Raw genomic sequence first — 7,094 nt, forward strand, 5'->3', positions numbered from 1 at the left:
ATCACCAATAAAATGTCAACTTTTCACTTTTCCTCATCGATGATGAAGACAAATTAGTGCAGAAATATGGTGTTATTGGTAAATTAAAACTTAATGATTATATGTTCTAAGAAAATAGAAGTTACAATAATTAAAGTGAAAAGTGAACTCATCTGAAACATTTAAGTAGTTCAAGAAGCAATTTATTATTAAAATTTAATTTTCTTAAATGAATTATAAAATTAGAATATTAGCATGATCTAATAGATTTTTTTTGCCCATGTCAGTTTTCTTTTCTCTCTAAATAGTTTATTTTGTTAGAAAGGCTATTATAGTGATTATCTTTTGACTTTGATAAATTCACATCCACCTTTATTTCTTTAAACAAAATTCTGGAAGAAACACTATGTTCTGGGGCCGGAGAAATAGCATGGAGGTAAAGCGTTTGCCTTTCATGCAGGAGGTCATCGGTTCAAATCCCGGCGTCCCATATGGTCCCCCGTGCCTGCCAGGAGCAATTTCTGAGCCTGGAGCCAGGAATAATCCCTGAGCACTGCCTGGTGTGACCCAAAAACCAAAAAAAAAAAAAAAAAACACTATGTTCTACATTAAAAAAAAAAACACATAGGGTTAGCACAAACATGGCTATTTCAAATGTTAAAATGTAATTATATATTAATCAAATGAGGAAATATAGGTATAAGTATATTGTATAGGTATAGATAAATAAAGTTAAATATCTACTATTTCCATAAATTCATACAATTAGTTGAAATTTACTAAAGATAGAGCTTTCCCAAGAAATGCTCAAGCAATTACTATCTCTTTCTAATAAATTTTGCTAACTCACAAAGTAACATCTCTTGAACATCATACCATATGATTTTGCTTTTTGTCTTTCCTCAGAAATTATAGAATCAATTTGTCAACATACACAAACATATACATGTGAACATTCACAAAATCATGTCTTATGTGTATGCAATATAAGAGTATACAGTTCATAAACAAAGACAACTAAAATAAGCCAGGACATTGGTAATAAAACTAAAATATCTGAGAAGTGAAATAAGTCAAGATTTGGTGTAAATGGAATATAAGACAGTTTAATTTTCCTATGGGCCATCCCAGCAGTATTCTACGACGAGTCTCCAGTGCTCAGACCTGTGGTTCTTAGATCGACCAAGGTTTCACTCAGCTATGCTCTAGGCTAGGGCAAGGGTATTCAAACTACAGCCTGTGGTTCACAAAAGGTTCAATGAGGACATCTTTTGGCCTGCTGTGGTGTTTGCTGTAGCTGCCTGTTGTGCTTAGCAGTCACAGTGGAATGTGCACCACACTCTCCAACTCCCTTCCTTTTCTCTGTCTCTCAACTTCTCCTCTCAGTCTTGGGCAGGGGCCATTTTGTTCTTTTTTTTTTTTTTTTTAAAAAAAAACAACAAACCTATAGTTCAGCCCTCCAATGGTCTGAGGGGCAGTGACTAGTTCCCTGTTTAAAAAGTTTGAGAACCCCTACTCTAGCATACTAAGTTACGACTGGCAGTGCTGTTAGACCATGTACAGGCCAGGCTTAAACTCAGAATCTCTCACAAGTTAAACATTGCTCTACCTGTGAGCTATCTCTCTATACCTACCCAGAATTTTTTTTTCCCATTTTAAATGACTCATTTTTTTTAAATCTTTATTTTGACCATATTGGCTTACATATTTGTCACAGTAGTATTTTGGGTACATATTAACATTGAGTCAGGGGAATACCAATTACCATATTTGTCCTCCCCCAACCCCGTTCCCTTCCTGCAACCCATAGCCCCCACCATCACTCCCCCCACCCCCCGCCCGGGCTGCTAGAGCAAGTGGTCCTCTCTGTGTCTAGCTTAATATTAGTGATCATATATCTGTTTGTTTCTGGTACCCTCCCTTGTTTCCCCCTCTATTTGAAAGGCGGAGCTAGATAAATCGAGTTATGTGGCTTTGTTTGAAGGAAAGGAAAGCAATAGAATGGGGTAAAAAAAAATCAAATAAGCTGAAAATGGGCGGAGTCCTTCTAGAGGCTTTTGACCTCAGTTTGAGAGAGGACAGGAAAAAGGTATTTGAAACACCACAACAATACAGAAGGAAATATCAAATAAAATATCCAGTGAGCACTGCAGCAATAAAGACAAGCACCACACCATAGTCTCGGTCCTGAAATCAAACCATGCCAGCATGCAAAAAGAAAGAGAATGAGAAAATAAAATAGAATTAAGTAAAATAAAATTGGAAACATCAACTTCAATATCTACACCAAAATAAAGAAGTCAAAAATAAAACCAATCAATCAATCAATATATATGTGGATAAAAGGATTATTTTGTGCTTTTTTTCCCCCCGCATAGGCACAGTAACTATTGGGGACATTATAGAGGGAATTTCCTTGGCCTAGGAGATACAGGGTTTCTCCACCCCTGAAGTATACTGAGTATACTGTATATATAATATAGTATAACTATAGACTCCTTGCATGAAAAATGACTCATTTTAATAATAAAAATCTCTTTCTATATAATTTTCACTATTTGATTTTTTCACCCTTTTGTTCCTATAATTTAATATCAATGAATAAAATACAAAATCAGTCTCTGAATCACTTTCCTTTGAATGTACATTAAGACATATTGGACATTTCATACTCTTCCTATGGTATTTTCTATTCCATTTCTGGCATGAAATAGGAAAAATAAATCTATGAATAGGCTTTCTTTGAAAGCACGTTTTTTTCTATCCATGTGCTAAATAGTGGTGTCATCAGAGAATCTGCCTGGAAGACCAAAGTCCTTCTACTTTGGCACTAACCTTACTGATTTCACTGTATTCATCCCTTAGCTTTGCCTGCCTGGAGCGATTGGCAAGAACAGAAACCTATACTTCACATATGTAACTACATATAACTATAGTCAATAATAATTATTTGCACATTTAATAATACCCTTTTTCATCTTGCTTTGTTAGGAAGACCAACATGACTCTAAGTTAATTTTTTCTTTTCATTTACGTAATATTTTATACTATCACAATTTGAGGAGGTAACACACCCAGGGTGCTCCAGATTTACCCCCCACCCCAAGCCTGTGATCAGAAATAACTCCTGGCAATGATCTGGGGACTATATGTGGTATCAGGGATAAAATCAGAGTCAGCCATATGCAAGGCAGGCATATTAACCCTGTACTCTTAAGTCCTGTACTATAAATCATATAATATGTTTATTTATGTTATCCAAAGTCTGAGAGCTCTCCCCTCTCTTACATTAATTCAAAAAAACCATTAACTAATGATGAGTGTGACCACAAAAATATGTGAAATATTTTTTTACTATTTTTGTCTTCTCTGTGCCATCTAGTCGAGATGGTGTATTATTCACAACTTTACAATAGAAGTTAAGTAATTAACATTAGCCTTTTTGAGAGCCATCTTCTTGGCATATTTCAGAGGTACACTGATCATTCTGACTTAACCCTGCTTGCCTATAGAGCTCTGAACTAAGTATAAGAGTTTTCATCTCTCTAACCTCCCTTTTACTTCCTTTTTGGGGGGCAACACATCCAATTATGGTGAAAATCGCTTGACTTCCTCAGAGGTCTGGAAAGAATGAGGGAAAAATGAAGGTCAGAAAAGCAGTTTTAAAGTCTTATATTTTCCACAAATATCAAAAGACATTCTTTTGAACATTTTTTTTTCCTAAAAGTAAAGTAACACCAAAATTTCTGAAGTTCTTTTAAGAAGCTCAAGGATCCTGACAATGCATCTTGACCTTATGCATTGATTAGAAGGTAGCCCTGTAGTTGGGCAACAGTTATCTATATTTTAATGCCTCTACAGAAGTTCCTCCACAGAGCTATATCAGTAAATGTTGAAGTGGTAATTTTTTTTATACAGCCACTCTGAAGACATGAATACAAATTGGGGAGGAAGGTGAAGATGAGAAGCAATACCATAAGGAAAATGTGTATCTCTGTAAAAGCTAATTGTGATGATAATTACGTTCTGCTTTGGAAGCACATGGATGATGTTGGCACTTACAAAGGAATTTGTTCAAAGAAATAAAATAGATTGGGCTATTCAACAGTGACTGAATTGTTCATTATGTTAAGAATGGAAAGCAATCTTGTAAAATGTCATCTTTTGCATTTATTTTAATTTTCCGGGAACATTTATGCCAACTAAATGTAAAATATCCCCAATATCAACTCCTACCTCATTAAAAAGAAAAAATAGTGTGGCTAAATGTTTTTGACAAATAGTCATATTATTTAAATAATCAGCACTATCATTACTGTCTTTTTCAGCAGAGATATAGACAAGGAAAACCAGGTGAAGGAGCAAAGAGAGATTAGAGAAATGTGTCCAATATAGGGAGAAAGGAGGGAAAAAAAACACTTGGGTGAATAATTCAACCTCCACTGCAAACATCACCACCTGCAGAGAGCCCTTCCTCTAGAAACTTCCTGAACAAGCTTTTAGTTATTCCCTCACCCACTTCCACAGTCACTTAAAAATGGCTAAAATAACTAAGTGAACAAAAATTTTCATTCTAGATTTACGACTCCCACACGGTTGCTAAAAATCTGCCTATCTTGTCCATATTTTGAACTAGTTAAGCAGTTAAAATTCTGCTTCCTATAAATTCCTCAGACCTAGCATAAACAATTGGTGTTTGTGTAATTGGAATATATCTGTCTGTGTTTCCTCAGCATGGGCAACAGGATGGCTAAACTTTTAGGTCTAGGTAATGTGTGTAGGATCATTTATCTACCTCTACTTCTGCATCTTGGTTGGTTTGAAATTTTGTAATAATCCTAATATGACCCCATAGCCTAAAAAGAAATTTATGTATACAGGTGAGTTTAGGTCCATCCATACTCCAAACCAATGCTTCATTTCCATGCCTGTGACAACCATGTGGTCTATTCCTCATAGAAGTTGTCTCTGGTATAAAATAAAGGCCAGAAATCTAGTACAGAACTTAGGGCACTTGCCTTGCAGGTACAATCTTCAGAACTGCATTTGAGCTTCAAGAATTTGCATACATAATCCCTAAGCACAGAGTGAAGTATAAGCCCCAAGTAACACCTGGTGTGGTCCCCAAATAAACATAAAAAATAAAATAAGTCCTGTGCCCAAGTTTTTGTATAAAAGTTATGCATTTTGCCAAATACTCTACATAGCAAGTCACTGTTCTAGGAAGGGTCCTTAAGTCTTGAAGAAATGCATAAAAGAATGCATAAAAATATGAAGTGGCAGATGATGATAGAACAGCCTAAGATTAATATCATGCCTCCAAACACATTAAATTAGCATAAACATGCAAAAGAGAATAAATTGGATCACCAATAAATCAATACCTAGGAAGAAAAGAAAAGCAATGGATTTTTTTTAATGAAAGACAATAGAATGCTTCAGTTTAGAAAACGATATTTTAAAGGACTACACTTTAGTTTTATGAACTAACTAATTTGTAAATGAGGGATAAAATAAAACAAAATACAACTGTCTTCTTATAGGAGAATAATTATTTAGTTACAACTGAGAAATATTTAGAATTAGCAACTTGAATCATACTTTTTGTCATCAAATAGATTTAATGATATTTTTTTATCTATTGATATCCAAAAGTATGACCAGCAGAATTAGAGCAGTTTAAAATAAGGACAGAAGAAAATATCTGCATTATATACATTTGACACGTAGAAGCACATATAAGGCTCATTTCTATGTAAAAATACTAACTTGGGATATTGGTAGAAGGAAGTCAACTTGGGTGGTGCAATTAGAGTTGGAACATAATGTCAAGCACTCAACTATGAATGGCTTTGTAAATAACTAATGTGCTTTAATGACAAAAAGAAAAGACTAGCCTCGACTTTGGTAGACTCCAAAATAAAATGCAAGTAATGATTTGTTTATATTATACCCAACAAGTAGCACAGAGAAATAAAATTATTCACAAGATGTTTTTTCTAGATAATTTATGTTAACACTATTTACACAAAATTAAAAGCATTCAAAGTGCACCAATAAATACTAATGAGAAATTTGAGTTTCTCACATTATGAGTTTCTGGGTTTCTGACAGCAGCAGAATTAGAGGATTGAGTTTACACTTAAAGAAAGGATAATATGGCGGCCAGAGCAGTGACACAAGCAGTAAGGCATCTGCCTTGCCTGCACTAGCCTAGGACCGGCCAAGGTTCGATCCCCTAGTGTCCTATATGGTCCCCCAAGCCAGGAGCGATTTCTGAGTGCATAGCCAGGAGTAACCCCTGAGCGCCACTGAGTGTGGTCCCCCCCAAAAAGAAGGAACATTATGAACAACATTTCAATTTCTTTCTCAACAGTTCATTATAATATTGCGATATTGCTATATATAATATTGCTAATTGCTATACGTGAACCTTATAAAAGCCACATAATTAATCAACTGGTATAATGTATCTTACTCTTTTACATTTATCTTATTAAAACTCTCATCTGTGGTAAACATATAAACAGAAAAAGGAAAACCAAGGTACCAAAGTGAAGATACTAATATTACCCTGAAACCTGGAAGTTAGAACTTGGGACAGGAAAGAAAAGAAAATGAAGTAGGAAAACAAAAAGAGGTCACGGAGTGTAACAGGGGCAGGGGGCAGGGGTCTCACATACACTAGTGTTTAAATATATATATATATGTATAAAATTATATATATATATATATATAATTTTATACTTACCTGGCAGGGAAGATACCATGATCACGAAGGTGGTTTCGCCAGGGCAAGTCTTTTCCATTGCACTCTAGATGTGCTGACTCCTGTGATTTCCCCAAATGTGGGAAACTCGACTGCATAATTTGTGGTAGTGGGGGACTGTGTTTGCGCTCTCCCCTGGAAAAATAAAAAATATATATATGTAATTTTATATTTGAACAATAGAACCAACAAAACAAATTGAAGTAACTTTGATATATAAGTCTGTATGTTTAGTATAATTTATTAGTATAAGACATATCATAATAATTATGTCAAATCATAACTCTTCAAAATATGTCACTCCATCACCTCATATTCCAAGTCCCCTCTACCATCATCAACACTT

General features: G+C 34.8%; 1 non-coding gene across 1 annotated transcript; it reads left to right on the forward strand.

The window, feature by feature from the left end:
- The first annotated feature begins 6,722 nt into the window (after nt 1-6,722).
- On the forward strand, nt 6,723-6,886 carry LOC126033211 (U1 spliceosomal RNA). Its single transcript, XR_007504340.1, has one exon. It is a non-coding gene; the product is annotated as a U1 spliceosomal RNA (small nuclear RNA).
- The last annotated feature ends 208 nt before the right edge of the window (nt 6,887-7,094 follow it).

The sequence above is a fragment of the Suncus etruscus genome, chromosome 16 (genome assembly GCF_024139225.1).
Source record: "Suncus etruscus isolate mSunEtr1 chromosome 16, mSunEtr1.pri.cur, whole genome shotgun sequence".
Lineage (NCBI taxonomy): Eukaryota > Metazoa > Chordata > Mammalia > Eulipotyphla > Soricidae > Suncus > Suncus etruscus.